The 26,278-nt window shown below is 36.8% G+C and overlaps 1 protein-coding gene across 3 annotated transcripts in view; it reads right to left on the bottom strand.

Moving 5' to 3' along the window:
* The window catches only part of sv (paired box protein shaven), a 125,527-nt gene extending 100,071 nt beyond the window's left edge, over positions 1–25,456 (bottom strand). For all 3 annotated transcript variants that reach the window (XM_034980889.2, XM_069506718.1, XM_069506719.1), the window contains exon 1: positions 25,358–25,456. The gene's annotated coding sequence lies outside the window, so the exon portion shown is untranslated. The remainder of the gene's footprint in view (positions 1–25,357) is intronic.
* Between the last annotated feature and the right edge of the window lie 822 nt (positions 25,457–26,278).

The following is a 26,278-nucleotide window of genomic DNA, read 5'->3' as shown; positions in this document are numbered from 1 at the left end:
TCTGGTTACGCCCTCTATAGAGAGCGAATGTTCGCCAAACACTTATTCGTAACATAGGAATGTATTCGTAGTCTTCGTCCTATCAGACCGCAGCATTACAACGAATGGAATAACAGTGGCCCTACCGCGGTTGTTTGACAGCTACAATGTCACGATCGCAATCATCTCTGATTGGTTAATGCTCGCTCACTATTGGCCACAATGCATTGTTGCAACAAGAATCGCACAAATTCAGCCAATCAGTTTTCCTATCACGGTTCGGTGAGACAGTCCACAAAGGATAGATGTGGACAAAAAAATGTTTTGACAGTTCATTTACACTATCGATAAAATTTATTGTATGAAAAATGCTATTGCGGACGCGTTTTGAAGTTTGATGTCATATAAGAACCTCGACAAATGTTACGTCAAATGAGGTTTTCATTGAAACAACTCGAGAGGTGTTTTTATCAGTGACATAAGCTATCCGCAAATCGTTTTACTACTCATATTAATTAAAATAAAGTTATGAAAGGGATTAAAAAAGGCTATAGTAATTCTTCTGCTAGATAAGAAATCAATTATTAATTTTAGAAGCTAGTATAATAGTATAAAAATATTTTTAGATTAATGTAAGTCTCATAAGTACTTTTAAAAGAATATGTGATGACTCTTTCATTAGTAGGTTTGATGCACAGAGTAGGGGGAGTCCGGGAGAGTTTAGCAGGTAGGAGACATTAGCCACTGCTCATAGAATCTTTGTGGAACTAGATATTGCGACTTTGCCACACTTCTTAGACTCCATAGGCGCCTCCCACCTCGCTCACGAGATACCGTTACGATCGGCAGTTTGGTTTAGGAGTGAGAAGTAACTATAAATTTTCGTGCCGGTAAGTAAATATTTTAAATTTTCGATATTTGATTTCTGTTTCTTACTGTGAATAGATTCCAGTATATCATTTATATACATCGTAAGTGTAATTATCCTAGTAACATTTACGGCAGACAGCTTTTACTTAAGTGTCATAGTTTTTTTATAAAAATGTAATAACTGACAGATTTGTGTGGGGTGGGAGACATTACCCTGGCGTCGGGAGGAGACTTTACCCCGGGTAATCTCGCCCGTTTTTTCTCCGGCAATAATATTTTTGTATTACCTCCAGATGTAACCACGATCGTCCTGCCTTCCTTCATTACCTTCATCATCTACTGTACAACGTGAGTCAGAGCCTTCAACATCAGCATTAGTATTCATGAATTAATCTGCGGCGTCTAGAGCCAATTCACCATCAATTTTGACTGAGGAAAAAATCTGAGCAACCAATTGCAATATTAAGACAATCAGAAGAGGTAGCTTCTATATCTCAAAATCTGGATGTGACAACGGTAGATTCTGATTTACGACATAGACCGAAAATAGTTGTACCACAAATGATTCGTTCAATTCCAAAAGCTGCTCCTTCGTCGTGGTAGACGGCCCAGAAAAACTAAAATTAAAAAAAAAACGCCAGAAAGACTAGACCTAGATGATGATATAGGTAGATGATTATACACCAAAAAATAAGAAAATTAAAATGACTTAAAAAACAAAAAGGTAAAGCAAAGAGAAAAAGACAGTTAAAAGACCATTGAAAAAGACAAGTTTTACAGTCAAGTGACGGTTAGACAGACCCTGACGAAGAACCCAAGGATGAGTAGCTCTGATAGTCCATGGGAGATGAAATTGATAATTCGTTTTGTTTCAGCTGCGGAGAAGAGAAAGTTATGGACATGAGACTTATGACCATAAAATCCGTTGGACTGTCCAAATATGATAAAGACATGATGAGGAGCAGTTTATTTGTATTAATTGCTCCAATTCAAAAAGGAATTCTCATTTACTACAAAATACTATGTGTCATATTTTTATGATTAATTTTTTTTATAGAATTATAATTTGTAATGATTATTTTGCCTATTTTTGTACCCGGGTAAAGGCTCCCCACTTGGGGGGTCAAGTCTCCCGCCCAGGCGGGAGATATTAGCCGAATGTCACTTTGGTAGAAATCGTTAATTACTCATAAACTATTAATGATGTATCAAATTTTATTAAGAGAAAATATAGCTAAATAGTGCAGCTTAAGATACAATTTATAGAAAATAGCGATTTTTAAGTATATAAAGATTTATGAGCATTTTAGTGGAAGGCGGGTATACTCTCCCGGACTCCCCCTACATTAAATATAGAGGTATACTAACACTGAGAAATGAGAATCACAGAGTACTTTTTACACGCACCTATAACTTCTTGGAGAACAGTTATGTGCATTTTAACTAAATAATTAAATATCATTGCTTTAACGGTGATGGAAAACATCGTGTGGAAACCTGCATGCCTGAGAGTTCTCCAAAATGTTATCAAAGGTGTGTGAAGTGAAGTCTACCAATCCGCATTTGGCCAGCATGGTAGACTATGGCCAAAACTCTTCTCACACTCAAGAGAACCGTACTCTATAGTGAGCCAGCGACAAGCTGAACATAATAGTATACCTTTGACTCCTTTGAGAACAATATGGAGAACTCTCAGGCATGCAGATTTCCTCATGATGTTTCCTTCACCGCTAAATCAAGTTAAGTATAATTAATTGTTTAAAATGCACATAACTCTTAGAGATGCGTACCTAGAATTGAACCCCCAACCTTCAATTATTCAGAGGTGGACATCCTAACCACTAGGCTCTTCGGGGAACTTCTAAAATTATTCCCCAAAGTAATGTCCAAAAGTCAAATCATTTTCTGATTTAATTGATTTAGCTTTGGAAATTACTTTGGAATTTAAATTATTTAGGCAAATAAAACAACAGTTTGATGATTTTTTATGTATTCTTTTATTAAAGTAGATTAGATTCTGACATTTAATTATATCACCATCTGCGTCTTATAAATCTAATCTGGCACCGTTCATTATTTTATTTGTCTCTGCACGGGGTCCAAGAGCTCGAGTTCACAACATATCCCAATCCATATCTTTGTCAGGATGAAGAAATGAATGCAGCACTGTATCACCTTTGCCTGAAAAAAAATTATGATAACTGAGTAAGTGACCACTTACTGTATTGCTTAATCTATACCACTAGGCACTACCAGCTTCTGTTTAGGTATGACGTTGTCTGCGAAGACTTTAGAATCAGTGTATATGGTATCTTTGTTACTAATTTAGCTAATCCAAATTGTTTCTTTAAATATTTGTGGTGCGAAGGAGTAAGAAACATCCAAACTTTCATATGAAGAGCAACGTTTTAGGCAGCTCTAGATACATAAGGAAACATACTCGAGAAAGCACTTGTAGTGTGGAGGTACTTACTATGAAGTCATAACCACCAGTAGCAATGGACTCAATTTGTATAATAGGTACTTTATGAAACGCTGTTAAAACTCCTCTAACTATTCGGAGTTTAATACCCTTGTAACAACTAAATATCACTTGCTTAGCTGTGAAGGAAAAGGAAGATCGTGAGGAAACCCGCATGAGAGCCTTTACTTGTATTGAATGATAACGTTTGTTAACTTACGAGTTCTAACTTCCAAGCAGCCACAGTCCGTCAATAAGGGTCCCAATACTTAGGCAAATCAGTGCCCAGGCATTTGCGTATAAGTTCAGTGAGAAAAACTAAGTCTCCGGAGTCCGAGGAGCAAGCAAAGTTGCAGAATTAATCACAAAAAACAAACGCGTAAACTAAGGAAAAACAACAATAAATTGTACTTTGTGGTCTGGGGTTCTAAATAGTTACCACAGACTAACTACTTATTTGTAATAAGTAACGTAGCCAAATTTAGGAGACTGTTATGTCCATGTAAATTGCTAGATTACCAAGTGATTACCATAGATATTCGATTTAGTCGGGTTATAAATAGGTCCGTGCTACCAATACGTCATCAAAATGTCGATAATGACCAAATGCGATATAGAGCATTAGTCGTCCGCGATAGCAAATTTATCAACTGTAACGATCACGATTCTTAAGGATATTTCTATTGCGATGTCACATGTCAGTTTACGGCAATCGGCCTGCAGAACAATTGAGATTGTAATAATGATTGATGCAGGTTTTAGACAATCGCCCTACAGGTGTAGAGCCACGTGGATCGCGTGATTTTTTTAAATGGCGCGAAAATGTCAGCGCAGGTCGAATAGGTTTGTCGACCTTCGCGGAGGTCATTGCATTATAAGGGTTAAGTCTGCACTAGTAGGGTTAAGTCTATTACTATGATAAAGGATTGTATATTTGTGGAATTAGAAAAAAATAAAAAACCGGCGAAGTGCGAGTCACGCTCGCGCAATGAGGGTTCCGTACTACATTCGTATTTTTTCGACATTTTGCACGATAATTCAAAAACTATGATGCATAAAAATAAATAAAAATCTGTTTTAGAATGTACAGGTGAAGACCTTTCATATGATACCCCACTTGATATAGTCACTCACTTCGAAAGTTGAAAATACTAATTATTAGTTCATGACCACAATTTAATTTTTTTTTGTGTGATCTAACCCTAAATTCACGGTTTTAAGATTGTTCCCCAAATGTCAGCTATAAGATCTACCTACCTGCCAAATTTCATGATTCTAGGTCAACGGGAAGTACCCTGTAGGTTTCTTGACAGACAGACGGACAGACAGACAGACAGACAACAAAGTGATCCTATAAGGGTTCCGTTTTTCCTTTTGAGGTACGGAACCCTAAAAATTAAGTACTAGATGATGCCCGCGACTTCGTGTGACATAAAAAGTAGCCTATGTCCTTCCTCGGGATGTCAGCTAACTCTGTACCAAATTGCATTAAAATCGGTTGAACTGTTGGGCCGTGACAAGCTAGCAGACAGACAGACAGAGAGACATACCTAAGCTAGTCCGAAATAATTGTTTAGGAGTTTAGCGGAAGATTATCTCTAATTTTCTCAAAATATCCAAAAGCGATTAGGTTCTATATAATGTCGAGACATGGACACTTTTAACTTCCTTGAAAATCATTTTTCACTGTATTAGGTACTTTACAGTCGTCAATTTGAATGAAAATAGTAATTTCATCAATTAGGTACTTTTTAAAACACATTCTAAATTACACTTTCAATTTATATACAAAAGATTCAATTATGTATCAAAGTTTACAGAACCGTTAATAAGACTGTCAAACTTATCTCCTACAAAATAATTACTTTAATTTCAACTATATTTCATAAAGTGTAAAGTTCAAAATTGCGTGTATTGTAACGCAATTTGTACTCGATAAAAATTTAAATCGACAATTCGATAGATAACAATGGATTAACTTCTTTTGAATTTGAATTTCGAACGAGTGGCCAAGTTCGAGACCCATTTCGAATTGCAGTGTTCCGAATTTCCGATTTTTTTTTTACTGATTCACTGCTCTGGATGTGATGATGGCCTGCACTGCAGACTTAATAAAATAAATTCTCATTTTTTTTTCTTAATAAATTCAAATTTAAGTGTCTACGTCTAATCAAAGTCAGTAGACTTATACGTATGTACAGTACAAAGGTATAAATATAATATAATTCATTAGAATAGAATAGAATAAGTAGAATATATTATTTTTATTCAAGTAAACTTTTACAAGTGCTTTTGAATCGTCAACTAGTTTAATTTACCACTGGTTCGGAATGCCGTTCCTACGGAGAAGAACCAGCAAGAAACTCGGCGGCTATCCAGCAATTTTTGAAACTTAAAACGTTTTACGTAGTTCTTCACCCTACAGGTTTATTCAAATCGGAGGGATCACTAAAACCAACGACTAAACACATGTTGTATTGTCTACTTAAATAAAAAAAAAAACAAAAAGGTTTTTATACATCGGCACGTGCTATCACCAATTACAAGGGTGCAGTCATTTCCTCCGATGACAATGATACGGAAAGTGGTATGAAAAACACCTCCTGTGTAATTACGCTGTAACGGAATTGAGATTTGGCGGGAAATTAGGATGAATGACATTGACAGTTTGTTCTTTTATTATTTTTAGGGTTCCGTACCTCAAAAGGAAAAACGGAACCCTTATAGGATCACTTTGCTGTCTGTCTGTCAAGAAACCTACAGGGTACTTCCCGTTGACCTAGAATCATGAAATTTGGCAGGTAGGTAGATTTTATAGCTGACATTTGGGGAAAAATCTGAAAACTGCGAATTTAGGGTTAGATCACACAAAAAAAATTAAATTGTGGTCATGAACTAATAATTAGTATTTTCAATTAAGAAGTAAGATAGCTATATCAAGTGGGATATCATATGAAAGGTCTTCACGTATGCATTCTAAAATAGATTTTCATTTATTTTTATGCATCATAGTTTTTGAATTATCATGCAAAATGTCGAAAAAATATGACTAGTAGGTACGGAACCCTCGTTGCGAGAGCCTGACTCGCACTTGGCCGGTTTTTTAGAATAGCTCAACCAAGGTCAAAGAATTAATAAAAAAAAAATTCCGAATCCGAACCGAATAGGAACTATCGCAGCATATTATTTATAAACATAAGCACGGGTCCATGCAAAACCTGCGTTTTTAAAGTCGGTTAAAAATAAGTTTAATCGGGCTTCACGCCTCAGGCCCTAGCGTACCTTCGTAACCTAGATCCAGGCTAAATTACAGGCTGGGACACGCGGACCTATGATTCCTGCGCTTATTTATTTTAGCCATTTGTGATACCGTTACGTAAATATAGAGCGGGTCTTCTTCGACATTATAGGGAAAGTAACTTGCAACTTTGCTACCTATATAGTACCTACGCGACAGGTCGAGATGGCAATCGGGGTATGAGGCGGAGGAACGCCCCGCACATCCGCACGTCACCCGGTGCGGGTGAGCGCGGGAGCTGTGCGGGTGTGCGGGGCGTTCCGTCCGCGATAGCAATCTCAATCTCAACCTGTCGCGTAATATACCTACGAAGTTTAATTTTTTTTTATAGTATAGTAAAAATTGTAATAAAGACTCTAATTAACTAGCTTATGCTCGCGACTTCGTCCGCGTGGACTACACAAATTTCAAACCCCTATTTCATGAAATTTCGCAGGTAGGTGGGTCTTATAGCTGGCTTTAGGAGAAAAATCTGAAAACCGTGAATTTGTGGTCACATCACTCAAAAAAAAAAAATTGTGGTCGTGAACTGATAATTAATACTTTCAATCATCAAAGTAAGATAACTATATAAAGTGGGATATCATATGAAAGGGCTTCTCCTGTGGATTCTAAAACAGATTTTTATTTATTTTTATGAATCATAGTTTTTGAATTATCGTGCAAAATGTCGAAAAAATACGACTGTAGTACGGAACCCTCGTTGCGCGAGCCTGACTCGCACTTGGCCGGTTTTTATTTAATTTTCAGTGACAAAAAGTAGCCTATATCCATCCATAGGAATCTTATCCCTGTACAAAATTTCGTCAAAATAGGAACTAGGCAGGTACCACTATCTAGTTATTAAATTAAGTAGACTAACATATTTTTTTAATTCTAAATTCCAATCAAGCTGTATATGTTACCTATTTTGAATGAAGCTAGAATATCTTAAAACATACTTCCTCATAGCAATTGCTATGCAAAATACAAAGTTAATGTACAACTCAAATTACAATACGCATTTAAATTAACTCCTTAATCCATGCAAATAAGAACTAACAGTTTTTTATTGGGTAAAATGAATATGTTTGTTTATAACAGCTGATTATGAGGGTTGTAGACGGTTCGTTTTAATGGAGGTTAGAAATGGCGGGGAGAGCCCTAACGGAAAGTGGCGACACCTGTTTGACAGGTCATCTAAGTGTGATGACCTGTGTGAGAAAATACTATACTTTGATGTTTAGTCATTGAAGTCAAAGTCAAATAATTCATTTAAAGTTTCCTCATGATGTTTTCCTTCGCCGTTAAAGCAAGTGATGTTAAATTATTGCTTAAAACGCACGTAATTCCGAAAAGAGTTTGAAAGTAAAGATACTGATAAGCTTGAGCATATCACTTGTAACAGAACATCGAGCATTCGCCGTTTTTATTTTTGTCTTACTGAACAACGAGCCGAGTCAAGCATAGAGCCAAAAATGCTACGAACATTTTGAGCATTCTAGCGAATGCTCGTCTATTCTTTATGAAAATGTCAGACTTGACGGTCGCGTGTGCTCGCCAGAACGCTCGATAGAATGCTCGCTAAAATGTTCTCGTATTTTTGTGTAAATGAGCATTCGCAAGAACGCTCATAACAAGTGAATGCTCAAGTTTATCAGCACCTTAAGAGCCCGGGATCGAACCCCCGATCTCCCCGGATAGAAAGATCCCGAATAGAATAAAAGGCCTGATCTATCAATAAAATAACAATAGTATCATCACAAGTCTATTATCGTTGTATTTCAAGTTAAATTATTTAAAATAATGGTCGGAATCGAAACCCAATATTGTATTTTCTGCTTCCAAGCAGTAGCCGCCGTTTCAATTGATAAGTGATGTGCCACGAAACGTATCGATAATAATTACAGTTCTTGCAATTCACGAAGGCGAGTCAAAGTCAAATGATTTATTCAAAATAGGTAATAAATCACTCTTTTTGATAGTGAGATGTTGGATTTGTAAGATATCGTGGTGATAGTTATTACGCAAACTTAAAACTAAAGCTACGAGGGTTCCAAACGCGCCCAGGTCTGAGAAGAGCCCACAACAAACTCAGCCGGGTATTCTTTTTATTATCACCACTTTACAAAATTATTGAAACATATTAGAACTATTACATAGCCGTTAAGCAACTCATTCCCAAGCTTGCTTATCAAAACAAGCAGAAGCCACTCGCCCTTGTGAAATGCAAGAACTATAACAATGTAATGTAATAATAAAACGTGGTAAGTAAATAAAATTTAAGTTGGTACCTATATAAAAATAACATCATGTAATTTTCAAGTTGACGGACTTGGATTATTAAAAAACTTGTAAAAACTCTTTGATTTCAGGTGATATAACAAACATATAAAAAAAAAACATACAGTCGAATTGATAACCTCCTCCTTTTTTTGAAGTCGGTAAAAAAGGAAACTATGTTACGTATAGTAACAGTACCCACACGGCCAAAAGTAATGCACATCGGCCTTTAAAATGACATCTCGGCTTTGTAGAGCGTTGTCTCTGTCACACATACCTATATGACGTTTTGTCGGTCTCAACGACAGAGACAACGCTCTACAAATCTGCTATCTAAAGGTTGATGTGGTGTGATGATGACTACTTTTTATCCCGGAAAACCAAAGAGTTCCCACGGGATTTTTGAAAACCTAAATCCACGCGTAGGTACGAAGTCGAAGGCATCAGCTAGTTTAGATATTAAAAAAAAAATTCTTTAATTAAGCAGGTCTATAATCTATATCGATGGATGGATGGCACATCACTAGTCTAAACCGCAGCGATTAGCGGTCTGTTTACCATTTCCAACCATTACGTTGTCCGTTTGTAATAAATGTTCGCACTGTCTACTCCAAACCATCGAGTTCAAACAACTAGGTACTTGAATGCTCGTTTAGAATCAAAACCAACTCTCTTTCTATGCGTTGTATTCCTCTGCCCTCAGTGGCGTAGCTAGGTAACCAAGGGCCCTGGGGCAAATCAAACATGGGGCCCCACTGCTATCTAAACTGGTTAGGTTTTATCAAGTAAAAATATTAAATATACAAATACATTCACAGAAAGAATTTAGGGGAATTCCCTAGTAACTTTCGAATTATAATATTATTTTGAAAATGGGAGAAATTTTCAAAAATTTAGTTCGATCGAGAATTTCTGGTAAGGATTCCAGGGCTCCCTGAGCTTTAGGGCCCCGGGGCACTGCCCCGCCTAGCCCCTAGGTAGCTACGCCACTGGCCCTCTCCTCTCCTGATTGCTGAAGGTGGTGACCCCTTTCCGTTAGTTACAAATTGATAGAGGTTTTCTGGGACCAATAATGTTATGGTTCTCAAAAGCTAACAATTATTGTTATAAGATAGATTAGTGATAATAACTAAGAATTAAGACTGACGCAAGAAATGAACGAAAAGCTGATTCAAGTTCCAAAAACTCTAACAATCTAACTAAGGAAAGCGTTCTGATACAATGCCTTAGGTATCTTTCTTTTGGTTTCTTACTGGATCTACACCTCTTATATAGGACTGTAAGAAGACTGTTGAATTAATAACCATAATTACTTACTAGCTTATGCTCGCGACTTCGTCCGCGTGGACTACAAAATTTCAAACCCCTATTTCACCCCCTTAGGAGTTGAATTTTCTAAAATCCTTTCTTAGCGGATGCCTACGTCATAATAGCTATCTGCATGCCGAATTTCAGCCCGATCCGTCCAGTAGTTTGAGCTGTGCGTTGATAGATCAGTCAGTCAGTCAGTCACCTTTTCCTTTTATATATATAGATTAGGGATGTTAAATCTCTATGATGTGAGACTATATTACAGACGAATGCCATTAACTCGCTGGGAACGGACTAGATATAGTACCTACGACTACGATTTGATGACCTCCCTGGCGCAGTGGGGAGCGCTGTGGTCTTAATAGTGGGAGGTCCCGGGTTCGATTCCTGGCGGGGTTTGGAATTTTATAATTTCTAAATTTCTGGTCTGGTCTGGTGGGAGGCTTCGGCCGTGGCTAGTTACCACCCTACCGGCAAAGCCGTGCCGCCAAGCGATTTAGCGTTCCGGTACGATGCCGTGTAGAAACCAAAGGGGTATGGGTTTAGTAAAAACTGCCATACCCCTTCCAGGTTAGCCCGCTATCATCTTAGACTGCATCATCACTTACCACCAGGTGAGATTGCAGTCAAGGGCTAACTTGTATCTGAATAAAAAAAAATAAAAAAAAAACCTAATAATCTTTTTTTTTTAATAGAGGTAGCGAGCAAACGATCTTAAACGCCATACACTCTAAACTCTTACGTTGACTTGTTTTTCTCCATTTCTAGTACCTAAGCTGGTACTTAGGTACCTATAGTATGAGGTATGAGGCAGAGGGACGTCCCTATCTTGCACCGGGTTAGCGCGGGGGCTGTGTGGGTGTGCGGGGCGTCCCCACCCCGATTGCCATCTCGACCTGTTGCGTATTATTATAACCTATACCAGCTTAACACTAAGTAGAAGAGAAAACACGATTTTCCGACACATTATCTAAAACCATTCCTGTTAATATAAAAAACCGATAAAAAAAACTTAATTAAAGCGTCGAAACCTCATTAAAAAGTAGTGGCCATAAAAATTTCACCGTCCAATTTAACGACGTCCTTTCCTGAGGGAAATTCATTCTTCCTCCCGTTTCCCATGCTCACAATGGCGCAGACAAAATGGCGTGCGCTGACGTCACACCGGAAGCGGCTCCGTTTTGAATTTGGAACGGTCGAGCGAGCAATGGCGGCGCATCCGGCGAAGACGTTACAATGACTGCGCGCGCGACGGCAAAATTATAGATCAATGATGTATTGTATTGATCTAGATTTCCAATGAGTAGAAATATATTGACTCGTACGCTTGTAGCTTACTTATTTTGCTCGATTGGGTTTTAATTACCAGCCAAGCGGTAATTAATACGGGATATTGATTTTTTTTCTAATGCGCACTCGTTCGCTTGCTAGATTAATGTATCAAACTTTATTAACTAATCCATATCCATACTAATATTATAAATGCAAAAGTGTACCTGTCTGTCTTTCTGCTATAACTACTTATATATAATATAGCTATAACTAAGTAGATATAATTACGTTATGCTAGTAAACAACTTACTTAGTTAAACTTTGCCGTACACTACCATAAAATAAGTCTATGCTGGATTCTTTATAAATTGAATTAAGATTGCGAGAAGCGCGAGTAATGAAGAAGTTAGATTAATTGTTGTTTGTTCTAGAGGCTGGTAGATATATGTAAAAAAAACCAGCCAAGTGCGAGTCAGGCTCGCGCACCTAGGAGTTCCGTACTACAGTCGTATTTTTTCGACATTTTACACGATAATTCAAAACTATGATGCATAAAAATAAATAAAAATCTGTTTTAGAATGCACAGGTGAATTCATATGATACCCCACTTGGAATAGTTATCTCACTTATCGAAAATTGAAAATATTAATTATTAATTCATTATCACGTTTTTTTTGTGTGTGTGATGTAACCCTAGATTCAAGGTTTTCAGATTTTTTTTCCGAATGTCTGCTATAAGACCTACTTTCCTGGCAAATTTAATGATTCTAAGTCAACGGGAAGTACCCTGTAGGTTTCTTGATAGACAGACAGACCGACAACAAAGTTTATTCTACAAGGGTTCCATTTTTTCCTTTTAAGGTACGGAATCCTAAAAATTATGTCTGGATGCACATAATATTAGGGGCATTATGGGAAATAAACCTATCTGCAACTTACCTATCTAGTAGGTATCTACTTAACACATAGCCTAACTTCGATAATTTTCCAAGTCAATAAATTTAAAACTTTCATAAAAATAACTTGAGATTCAATAAAAAAATATCGATAAAAATATGATATTTTAACACCATTGTAAACTACAAGCCTAAATAATAAAGTGACAAATGGTTGCGCAAACGGCACTACAACCTCGGCGGTAATCGATGTCGATAAAAAACTGTTGGTCAACTATCGACCTCGGTTTTTGTTAGGGATGTTCAGATGGTCATATTTTTTGTGGAGAATTAACGAATTTATTTGTGTCATTCTTCACATTCGGAGTAGGGCAGGTAGGCCCTGACTTTGTTTAATAGTAGGTTATGTCGGTTGACCTATAGACGTTGGGGACCCAAGGTGCGATCTCGCACCGGAAAGCTCAGCGCGGAATCCCCACTCAGTGGTACCTTGTCTTTTGACTGATAGACGTTGGGGTCCCAAGGTGCTGGAATGACGACCTCGCACTGGAAAGTGCGGCAGAAATGGCTGAAACCGGTAAGCGAGGCAAGTATGTTTCTCTTATCGAGAGCTGAATTTTTGTTCCATTTGCCGTGGAGGCCATGGAGTCTTAGCAGGTACTAAATTATACAAAAAGGTTTTGAAAATCCCGTGGGAATTCTTTGATTTTCCGGGATAAAAAGTAGCCTATGTCCTTCCCCGGGATGCAAGCTATCGCTGTACCTAATTTCGTCAAAATTGGTTGAACGAATAGGCCGTGAAAGGCTAGCAGACAGACAGACAAACTTTCGCATTTATAATATTAAGTATGGAAAGTATGGATAATATTTTGCCTCATCTGAAGGGCTGGCTCATTTTTTGCGCAAAGAATCAATAATTTGTACAGTAATTAGATAAAGCTAGACTTGAGGTTTATTGTAACATGGTAAAAAATAAATTGATTCACTAATAATACCTAATTTTAACTTTTTTGTCAAGGTATCAAAAGAATAACTACCTATTTGAATAAAATAATCATTTTATCAGAAAATTCTGGGAAGAAAATGTGAAAAACGGTACCCTATTACAGAAAAATTATGCAATCCTATTGGATGAATAAGAATTAATGAAAGAAATACTTACAAAAGAGTAAAAACGTAAACTTCCGTATTTTCGACTTGTACAGTTTGATTTTGTTGTTTTTTTTTACGTAAAACTTCCGTAGTGCAACAAATTAATAGTAGTCATCAATTGTATCAACAAATACTGATTTTTTTAAGTCGATAACTAGACTTTTTTTTGACTAAATTAAAATAAAATAATAAATAACCTCTAACTTTTCGGAGTGATATGCATTTTAAGCAATTAAGTATCGCTTGCTTTACGGTGAAGGAAAACATATATGAGGAAGCTTGAATGCCTGAGAGATCTCCATAATGTTCTCAAAGGCGTGTGAAGTCTGCCAATCCGCACCTGGCCATCGTAGGGAAAAGCCTACTCATTCTGAGAGGAAATCCGTGCTCAGTAGAGAGCCCGCGATGAGTTGATCATTTTATTTTATTTTTATTTTATTTTATTTATTATTCCACACACAATACATGAATTTAACACAAACTACGACACTTATAAACAAACGCAGGCTGATAAATGTATCTATAAAATGTGTACACAGCATTTGCAAAATATCTTGACAAATAAAAAGAACTTAACTAGGTAACTACTTAACTAAACAAATAACTAAGTTACTTAGGAGATGAACCCACCGTAAAATGATAAGAACTTTTTTTTGAATGCAGTAGCTGAGTCATGAAATATGTTGATGCCAGGTATCTTTTTTGATATTTCGTTAAATTTAGCACATATACGCATAATTTTGGCTTGATTTCCGAGATGAGATTTGGTGAAAGGTATATGGAAGATTTTTGGGGATATAAAACTACGGGAGTGTCTATGCAATAATTTGCTTATCATTTTATTAAGTAGGTATACACGTCATCACATTTGTTATCTAAATTCTAAAGCATAGCCGAGGTTAGGCCAAGTTCAGACCTAGGGAAGGTCAGGCCAATTTTCAACGGCGAATTTTTTGAGCATTTTTCTTAACAATTAGCTACAAATCTGTTTACCTCTGACTTAAAATGAATCGGCATTGATAGTTTTTTGTCGTTATGTAATTACATTACTGATTTGAAGGATCATCTTAAACTGAGAACTTGTCACTTTTTTCGCTTCACTACCCACTATGATTGCAGAGCCGTTTTAAAGTTACACAATGCGTAAACGTCAAATATTTTTCATTTTATTTAACAAAAAAAAAACCAGCAGATATTACTCTATTTACGCATTGTGACGTCATTATTCGCTTTCCATACAGCGTGACGTTATTAATTAATTATGTTGAAAAGAAATAAAAATCATGGTTTTGAGGGTTCCGTACCTCAAAAGGAGAAATGGAACCCTTATAGGATCACTCTGTTGTCTGTCTGTCTGTCGGTCTGTCAAGAAACCTACAGGGTAGGTACCTACTTCCCGTTGACCTAGAATCATGAAATTTGGTAGGTAGGTGGGTCATATAGCTGGTATTAGGGGAAAATTCAGAAAACCGCGAATTCGTCGTTATATCACACGAAAATAAATAAATTGTGGTTATAAACTAATAATTAGGATTTTCAATTTGCAAAGTAAGATAACTATATCAAGTGGGGTATTATATGAAAGGTCTTCACTTGTGAATTCTAAAACAGATTTTTATTTATTTTTGTGCATCATAGTTTTTGAATTATCGTGCAAAATGTCGAAAAAATATGACTGTACTACGAAACCCTCGTTGCGCGAGCCTGCCTCGCACTTGGCCGGGTTTTTTTTTTAATTATTCTCTTTAGCGATGAATTCTAGCCCCATAAACTACCGCTATATAAAAAATCACATCATTTTATTACTACAGTCCATCAAAACCCTATTGAACCCATTCGTATTGATGTTATTTAATCAATGAAATGTTAGCCTGTAGGTAATCGTTGTAATTTCATGAAATTCACCATTTAATTGTTACTCAACTGTCATCACGACTTGGGCCGAAATTGAATTCTTTGTAAAATCATAGTGGATACGATTGGCTAATCAATTTTACGTCATCTGGCCGCGAATGATAAATTAATAATAATAGATAAATTCACAGCAAAAACCATTTTCGTGTTTTCAAAGTCGCCATCTTCTTTTTTTGGTTTGTTTTTTACGCGGAACTAAACGCTAAAATAATAAAATATCTTTAGAGTTCCAGGGGCAACGATTCTGTTGTCTTTCTCTTAACTAAATTTAAAGTAGCTATCTGCATCTTTTTCTTTTTAATATTGCAAAAAAAGGACGGAAACAGAATTTTACATTTAAACACTCTAAAGTGATTGTGCTCAGAATCAGTACCATTGTTGGAGTGAATTCTCTAAAAATATTATAAAACAAAGTTTTTCTCCAAATATTATAAAGAAAATTCAATCCCTAAGAGCGTAAAGTAGGGGTTTGAAGTTTGTCACGTGGACGAAGTCGGAGGCATAAGCTAGTCTAGTAATAAAATAAAATCATTTTATTGTAGGTCAGGGACGCACAATGGTTAGGTGACTGTATCTGTGTATGGCCAGTGGCGTGCAGGTCATAGAGGCATAAATGCACTGCTTGTTGCAGTTGTAATAGCTCAATGCATATTTTTCATTTACCTACCTAATGCCTACCCTAGCTTGAAACCCTGTGCACGCCACTGTGTATGGCGCTGCCTGTTTGGCTGTTGACATAACATAAAATGCTCCTATAAGTCCCGCAAATTGCTATTGCGCTGGAACCATGTCTCATTAAAATCGAAATGACGTCATTTTGACGTCAGCCGTCTAATAAAAATATACCATCAGCTTGAAACTTCAGTAGTGCTGACGTCACTAAAATGGCGGCCACGCGCATTAGCAATTTGCGGGACTTTAACCATGTCAAACCCTAACGTGCACCCGCCCTTATACAGGGTGTAAGCAGAACGGTAGCAAAAACGAAGACAGTTGATACTACTGATGATTACTGATATGATAACACCAAAAAAATGCAAAAAAACCTATATTTTATAAAAGTTCGATATATTACACAAATAAAACATCTGACTGACGCTAGGGACAACGAACGTTGCGATAGTAGGCCATTCAGAGTCAATACCACGTCGTAGGTGGGGCATTGACCCGAGTTTTGCACGCTATACATTGCGCGTCTGAAAAGTACTAAATCACTAAAACTACAAAATGAGGCAAATGGTTATTGGTGTTGGATTGTGTTTAGGTAGTATAACAATAACACTAAGTTTTTGCTAGCGTTCTGGTTACACCCTGTAATATTGCCAGTTAGCTAATGATGCAATTGAAATAAGACTAAAGTGAGGTTAGTTAGTTTTTATGACAAGTTTTATTATAAGTACTAATCGCTCTGAGCAACGAAAGGGAAGGGGATTGTAGAACCATTGTCTTATTCTAGAAATACCTATAGGTAATTGTTGTGTACTACTCAATGAATCAGCAGCAATTTGGATGATTCTGAAATCCAAAATTCCAACACCCTGCCGGGAAACGAACCCGAGGCCTCCCACTGATAAGACCACAGCGTATTCCACTGCACTACGGAGCTCATCAGATAGCGACCACCCGCGGCATTGCTCGGTGAAATTTGGATTCAGATTCAGATTCAGATTCAGATTTATTTATTTGCTTTCATATACATTTACATTTATTGATGGTGGGTGCTTAAAGCTAAAAGCTAAATACATGAGACCCTGTCAGGGTATTGCAAATACAATTTTAGGTACAATAAAATGGTAAATATTAAAGATACAATAAGAATAGGATTAAAATTATTAAAATTATCATTACTAGATATTAAATATTATTCATTTGCATGCTTATATATTATTATATTATGAGAATGTTGACTAGAATTTATTATAAAGCAAGATTAGTACAAAATAAAAATAAGGTCAAAGTATAGTAGTATTAAATAATTGCTGTCATGGTCTGATTAAGTCTCTGTCAATAGAATAAAATATTTAAAAATAGTTACGAAAAATTATTTAGTTTGGAAAAATTCGATTGTCGTTGGGTGGTGGAGGAATGGCGGCCTCCCACCGGAAAGCATACCTAGCGTTGGCAGCCCTCTCACTAGGTGGACATACGACGTCAAACGTGTCGCAGGAAGCCGACAATGATGCTGCATCTAATAGGGGTATGGGTATATAGATAAATGCCATACCATAACTCTATCAGTATAGCCTACTACCATCTTAAACTGCACCATCACTTAAACCAGGTGAGATGCAGTCAAAAGCTTGTTATCAAATAAAAAAGAAGTCCCGCAACAGGTCAGCCAACTGACTGACGTCAGAAATGAGCAGCAACCCATCTGAATCCACCCGATGAGTGAACAGCGCAGTCATCGAGCGAATCAAACAGTCCTGCGTCCTGCTCCACTGAACCATGAGCCACGTGAACCAACTGGACTGGCAATTGATGCACTGCTGGTTTTTCGGAAGTGATGTATGGAAATTCTGTATACTGTGACTTCAGTCTTTAAAAAATAAATCAACGAACCATGAGCCACGTGAACTAAGTGAACTGGCAATTGATGCACTGCTGGTTTTTCGGAAGTGATGTATGGAAATTCTGTATGCTGTGTCTACAGACTAAAAAAATAATCCAACGAACCATGAGCCGTCACCGTCAGCCGAAAATGTGTCCGTCTGGCTGTCTATCTGTGTGTCTGTCTGCTAGCTTTTCAGGGCTCATTCATTGAACCGAGTTCGACGAAATTTGGTGAAGCTTGCGTCCCGGGGAAGGACATAAGCTACTTTAAATCACCGAAAATCAAAGGGTTTCCACGGGGTTTTTGAAAAGATCCACGCGTGCGAAATGGCGGGCAACATCTAGTATTTTATGTATTGTAGTATTTTATGTAGTAGTAGGTAATACTATGTAAAGCGTAGTTCAAATTCCGTAAAGCTATGCTTCGCCGGCGTCAGCTCAGTTCAGAGCTGACCGACGCGACGGAGCGCGCGGCGTCGCGCGTTGGCGTGAATCGTTGTTTCGCTCTGTGACTGCACACCACTATTCCTCCACCCACTGACTGACTGACGTAGATTCATTCATTCAATATGTTAAAAAAAAAATAATGTATCGTACATTTCACCACGGCTAATAACAAGGTTCATTACCTCACCTGGTGACAGAAGGGCTGGTTCATTTTTGGCGCAAACGATCAGCCTGGCTGTCCAGCACGGAAATGCAGCCAGTATTCCTGGCACTAAATATATAATGGAATACCTAAATATCAGTTGTCCACGCGGGCAAGATTTGTACCCTAATTAAATAAGGCTAGCTTCAAGTTTTGTTGTAATATTTTCAATTAAAAAAATTATAAGTAGAAGTAGGTAAGTTATACTTGATTTAAGGTAGTTTTCATATTATAACGTCGATCAGGAAATTTCCCAAAAATAATATATTGCGAGTGCTTTCATGCAATTTTATTATTATTTTTGCCGATAACGTAGCGTAACGCAAATTTTTAGACGAAAAATTAGGTTCTATGTAACGGTAACTTGGACAACCTTTTGTTAAAAAATGCCTAAAGCCTCGTTAGCCTCGTACCTATTACGTTTTATATAATACTAGCGACTCGCCCCGGCTTCGCATGGGTGCAATGTAGATACTAATGTGGTGTCATTGAGGTGTCATTGCCTCGGAAACTCTCAAATGAGAGGATTTTTTTCCGACCTAATTCACAATTTCAATTTCTCTAGGGATCTCTAATTTTTTGAGAATTAAACTATAGCTATAATAAACCTTCCTTTTGAATCACTCTATCTATAAGTAAAAACCGCATTAAAATCCGTTGCGTAGTTTAAAAAATCAACGCGTTCATACATACATACAGACGCGGGAAGCGACTTTATTTTATATGTGTATAATATATTTTTCTAAGTATGTACAATAGGATCTTGAACTGCAGTAATATAAAATGAAGTGATTTTTGCATAGCGGCAGTTTATGGGGCTAGAATTCATTATTAAAAAAATTTTTTTGAAAAAAATTATGATTTTTATTCATTTTTAAAATAATTAATTATTAACGTCACGCTGTACGGAAAGCGATTAATGACGTCACATGACAAATAGGTATTTTTCAATTTTTTTAACATTTAAGTAAATGTTTTCCCGCAGAAATTACTCTATTTTTAACCGACTTCAAAAAAGGAGGAGGTTCTCAATTCGTCGGAATCTTTTTTTATGTAAAAAAATTGTCGTTTACGGATTGTGACGTCACTATTCACCTTCCGTACAGCGTGACATTTAGATACTTGAAATTTTCACAGAATGTAAATATAATATTTCACTGTATTTTTATTGCCGCTATAACAACAAATACTAAAAATTTCAAAGCAGCCGCCATGAAAATTAAAAAACAAGTGTTATTTCTTTTACGATTGTCCGGAACCCTTGTTGTGCGAGTCCAACTCGCACTCGACTGATTTTTTAAATGGCTTTCTTTTTGTAAAGGGAAACAGAACCAGTGGTAGATTCACTTGAAGATTCAAAAGAACTTTCAAAATTTAAAAACAAAAATTTTATATTTGTATATAAAACGCGCACGCGGCAGAAAGTAATGTACATCGGCCTTTAGAATGACATTACGGCTTTGTAGAGCGTTGTCTCAGTCACTCAACCTATATGACGTTTTGTCGGTCTCAATGACAGGGACAACGCTCTACAAATCTGCTATCTCCTTCTAAATGTTGATGTACATTACTTTCGGCCGCTCCTTCTAAATGTTGATGTACATTACTTTCGGTCGTGGTTTTGGGTGTACTACATTGTAGTACACGAACAAAACCACGTGCAAACTCTATAGTTATAACTAAAAATCGCTATTTATATTCCACTACGAAATTTCGCTTGTCAATCTGCCGCCTGGTCGATGTTTAGAAAGTGTTCGGGCATTGTAGTTTTTGTGTTTTTTTCTCTCTTTTTCTACTCACAAAAACAGATGGAAAGGCAGCTATGTCACCGAATGCCATATTATAGTTAGTTTGGTATTATCACTCTGCATATATTCGTGATTGATGAGGGTTGCGACCTCTTCCATGATTCACATAATGTTGAGGTTATTGCCTTGTAACGGTGATAGCCTAGTGGTTAAGACATCGGCCTACTATTCGTGGGGTTGGGGGTCGGTCATGGGCACACACCTCTTAAATAAATAAATACTCATTAATTTGGGACCATAGCGCAAACACAGTACACATTACAAAACACAACAAAAACATACAAAAAAAAACACAACAAAAAAACATACAGACAAAAAATCACAAATTATACTAATTCCACGCATTTTAACGTTCCAGAGTTTATCCACGTTTTAAACAAATACCTAAATATCAGTTGTTTTGAAGGAAAACATCACGAGGAAACCTGTAGATAGGGATGTCTTAAGAATTCCCTATAATGTTCTCAAAGACGTGTGTAGTCTGCCAATCCGCAGCGTGGTGGACTATGGCCTGAAACCTTCTCATTTAAGAGGAGACGCGTCCTCAGTAATACGCCAGGGACGGGGTATCACAGAGGTGATAATGACATGTTTTAGAACTAGGTTATGCCCGCGACTTCGTCATGGACTAAACAGATTTCAAACCCCTATTTTAACCCCCCAGGGATTGAATTTTCAAAAACCCTTTTCTAGGAGATGTCTACATTATAATAGCTATATGCATGCCAAATTTCAGCCAGATCCGTCCAGCAGTTTGAGCTGTGCGTTAATAATTTAGTCAGCCAGTCAGTCACCTTTTTCTGTTAAATATAGATTTGTAAACATGTTTCAAAAATATAAGTGTAGAGGTAGAGAAGCATTATTTTTTATAGCACAAAATCTATGAAAGAAACAAAAAAATCGTACTCATTCAAAAACAACAAAAAGCCACGTTTTTTGTAATTAAGACCCGTCAACTAGCGAGTTAAATAATAGATTAAAAACTTACATAAGCCAGTGAAAACAGGCGTTTTATCTAATCGCCTCAAGTGTGTGAACGGGCGGGTCTAGGTTATTCATTGTGTTGGTGTTATTTTCCCATACAGCTACCGGCGTAACCTCTAAAGCAAACCTCTGTAATGGTACTTACTACATACCCATAATTTGATATGTCCCTTTTTAATAAAAATATCTTTACGATTACAATAGGTTGGTACTCGTTGATAGTTAAAGGAAATAGAGTCTTGGACTGTAGTAATAAAATGATGTGATTTTTAGGGTTCCGTACCTCAAAAGGAAAAACGGAACCCTTATAGGATCACTTTGTTGTCTGTCTGTCTGTCTGTCTGTCTGTCGGTCTGTCAAGAAACCTACAGGGTATTTCCCGTTGACCTAGAATCATAAAATTTGGCAGGTAGCTAGGTCTTATAGCTGACATTTGGGGAAAAATCTGAAAACCGTGAATTTGTGGTTACATCACACAAAAAAAAAATTGTGGTCATAAACTAACAATTAGTATTTTCAATTTTCGAAGTAAGATAACTATATCAAGTGGGGTATCCTATGAAAAGTCATCACCTGTACATTGTAAAACAATTATTTATTTATTTTTATGTATCATAGTTTTTGAATTATCGTGCAAAATGTCGAAAAAATACGACTGTATTACGGAACCCTCGTTGCACGGGCCTGACTCGCACTTAGCCGGTTTTTTTGTATAGCGGTGGTTTATGGGGCTAAAATTCATTACTAAAGAGAATAATTTAAAAATAACATGATTTTTATTTATATTTAATGTCATAGTGATTGTAAAAATATTCTGAAAAACTAATATGGAGCGCAGACAATAATCATGCTTCGACAAAAGCACGTATCTATATCGACTCATTATAATATAGGTAACTATACAAAGCGCAAACTATTCAGTCATTTGTTGTTAATTTTTTATTTAAGTTCGTCTTTTATGCAACCGTTTTGATACTATTCTTTACTTTCATATTCGATACTAGCTTATGCTCGCGACTTCGCCCGCGTGGACTACACAACTTCCAAACCCCTATTTCAGCTCTTTAGGGGTTGAATTTTCAAAAATCCTTTCTTAGCGGATGCCTACGTCATAATAGCTATCTGCATGCCAAATTTCAGCCCGATCCATCCAGTAGTTTGAGCTGTGCGTTGATAGATCAGTCAGTCAGTCAGTCACCTTTTCCTTTCATATATTTCGATTAGCTGACAAACCCCGGCGTCGCTCGGATGGAATTTAGAAAATCGGCGTGGGAGTAGAATTTTCAAAAATCCTGAAATAGGTACCTACGTATTTTTTCTTTTGTAACCGAAAACCCAAATATCAATTTTCATGGTAATAACTTGAAAAATGACGGACTTTCATACAAACTTTAATCCCTTATCTAACCCAGCAGTAGAATTTTCAAAAATCGTGAAATACATATTTTTTAACCAATTTTCATCGATGTAACTTTAAAAATGAGACTTTCATACAAACTTCCATCCCCTACTTAGCCCCCTTAGGGGTGGAATTTCGAAAAATCCTTTCTTAATGGACACCTACTCTTTACAAAGAACACACCTTCCAAACATGTCTCTAGGACCAGCGGCTGTGCGTTGATATAATTATAAGTCAGTCAGTCCGTCAGTCAGGACTTTGAATTTTATATATAGATAGATTTTGTCATTTGCTTTGACTAAGGTATGTGGGTGTGTATGGACAGTGGTATGACAGGCGATTAAAGTTACGTGACGGTTAGAGTTAAACTTTGAGCACTTACAACACTTGAATAATAAATTATTACCGATAGATAGGCAACTTTGCGCAGATGTTCCAAACTTTGAAGTTATTCTTAAAAGTTAATTAATTAATAATATAAACTAAAACTAAAACCTTAAAAAATATAATATTATAACTAAAATATATTATCAAAAGGAGTCTTAAAATAATGTTTTATCATCATCATCATGATCAACCCATCGCCGCTCACTACAGAGCATGGGTCTCCTCTCAGAGTGAGAAGGATCTTGGCCATAGTCTACCACGCTGGCCATGTGCGGATTGGCAGACTTCACACACCTTTGAGAACATTATGGAGAACTCTCAGGCATGCAGGTTTCCTCACGATGTTTTCCTTCACCGTTAAAGTAAGTGATATTTTATTTACTTAAAAACGCGCATAACTCCGAAAAGTTAGAGGTGGGTGCCCGGGATCGAATCTCCGACCTCCGATTGGGAGGCGGACGTCCTAACCACTAGGTTACCACAGCTATATGTTTTATTGGTTATTCTTAAAACTTATTAAGCTCTTTTAAATTGTCATGTTTCTATAGCTAATGTTTCTACCACCAGTTTGGGGTTGATTATGAAAAATTGTCTGTGTGATTTCATACTTCCAGTGAAAATTGGAAAGCTAAACTTGTTATCATAAAAAATAACTGCCGTCGCCACACGCACGAGATCCATTGATGATAATTTTCAGTTACATCTTAGATAAGTACTATGTAATAAATCTTGAGAGATAGTTTATATTATTTGTAGAGAATAGCTCTCCGAGTTTGTAGTGGGCCTCTTCTAATAATAGGGCGCGTTTGGAAACCTCAAAGGCTTATTTCATTATAGTCTCTAAGATTTAAGTGTTGATTGATTTGTACACAAACTAGCTGATGCCGGTGACTTTGTCCGCGTGTGAAGTTTTTAAAATCACATGGGAAGACTATGAGCTTCCGGTATAAAAAGTAATCAATGTCACTCTTCAGGTTTTTAACTATGCACATGCCAAAAACCATGTCGACTCCGTTGCTCCGTTGCGGAGTGACTGAAGGACAAACCAATAAACCAACAAGCCAACACACTTTCACATTTATAATATTATAGTTGATTCTATGAGCCGAAACAAAATAATTAGACATTTGCACCAAAACAAGAAAAAATGAAAATTTCTTATAAGAACACATGAAAATCGTTCCGTAAGTTGTTTGGATGCCTAGTCTAGGTCTAGGAAGTGTTTCATGTAAAGATATTTATAAGTACAAATATGCCTTAATTAACAGCTTTAACAGTTTTTTACCCATATTTTATTAAATTTGTATAACGCGAACTCGCCATCCTCACATAAACTTCAACAGTTTCTAGAGGATGGCGAAATGTTTATTTTAAAATGTATTATTGAAATTTACGTGATCAATAAATTAAAAAAAAAAAAAAAGTCGGGAAATGTAGAGACGGAATAACTCAATTAAGTAGGTAACTACTCATATCCAGACCTTATAAAACCTTCATGGTAGGTACCTAAACAGGTAGGTACTTTATAACATAGAGTTACCTAAAAGAAAATAGGTATCTTCACTTTAATAGCTGTACCGTTCTGAAAATGCTTGAAATTTCCAAGTAGGTAAGTGATAATCCTAATAGGTACTATTAATAAGTATCGTAAATGCTAAATGTGTATGTCTGTATGTTCATGACAGCCCATCCTTTAAACCGATTTTGACGAAATTTGTTGGGATTCAGCGTGCATCTCCGAGACGAACATATAGGTATCTACTACTTACTTATCCCGGAAAATCAAAGAGTTCTAATGGGATTTCAAAACCTAAATCCACTCGAACGAAGGTGCGAAACCATACCTATAATATTTTCTTATAAGAACTACATAATGGTTCACGTCTAACTTTGTAGAGAGAAATCGGGTCTCTACATTTTAAGTAAAAAATGATAAGCGAATAGGTAAGTATTTCAGGTAAAGTTAGCCATGTTAGGGCTCTACATAAGTTTAAAAAACTTGTTAAAATCAATGTAGAAGCATTTCTTACCAAATTTTAATAAAAACACGCCGTGAAAGTCTCCACAAAACGTCGAATTTTCAATGTGAAAACCGTAAAATATTAGCACATTACAAACTAATCAGTCACCTGAAAATGCATTACTAAAGAAACCAACATACCTCAAAAACCACGTAACTAGAATAACCGTAACTAAAAAACTAGAAATGTACACAAATTAGTCCACAAGTAAAACCACTGTAACACAGGCACTAAGGTTTTTTTTTACAGTTTTTATGCCCGCGGGCGAATACGTCCGCTCGCGTCGGTGTCCAAGACTCAAATGCGGTTGACTGGAACAAGGCGACTCCCGCGCAGCCTGCAACAGTGTGGCCATGTAAATCATGTATACCACATATACACACACTTATGTAAGAAGTTCTTATATAAAAGGCATATAATTTTGACGGCGGAAAAGCGCCATTAACTTTAGGTTCGTGATTGCGTTGACGGAGACTCTTCAATTAATTGTTTTTTTTACGAGTTTGTGTGATTTTAGAGGAAACATCACTCCTATATATTATAAAAATGCGAAAGTATTTGTTGACGCACAACAGACGGAAACGTTTAAGTGCGGAAACCAGCCCAGAGCGAAGAAGTATTTGTTGTTGGTTTGTCCTTCAATCACGTCGCAACGGGCGGAGCAACGATACGAAGTTATTTTTTGCATGTGTTTCAAGACCTGGAGAGTGACATAGACAATTGCTCCTACCAAACCCTTTTAAGGGTTCCGTACCGGGGTACGGAAAGGGTAAAACGGGACCCTATTGCTAAGACTCCGTGCCGCCAAGCGATTTAGCGTTCCAGTACGATGCCGTGTAAAAACCAAAGGTGTAGGTATGGGTTTAATAAAACTGCCATACTCCTTCCAGGTAAGCTGCCCCATCTTAAACTGCATCATCACTTACCACCAGGTGAGATTGCAGTCAGGGTTAACTTGTATCGGAATAACGTAACTTTTGTAAGCTGGAAGCCTACCAAGTTCAATAAAATGGACACTTAAAACAATAAAACCTCTAGCCATTGACTTATATATTACTTCG

Source organism: Maniola hyperantus, chromosome 23 (genome assembly GCF_902806685.2).
Source record: "Maniola hyperantus chromosome 23, iAphHyp1.2, whole genome shotgun sequence".
Lineage (NCBI taxonomy): Eukaryota > Metazoa > Arthropoda > Insecta > Lepidoptera > Nymphalidae > Maniola > Maniola hyperantus.
This window is presented reverse-complemented; position numbering and strand designations above follow the sequence as displayed.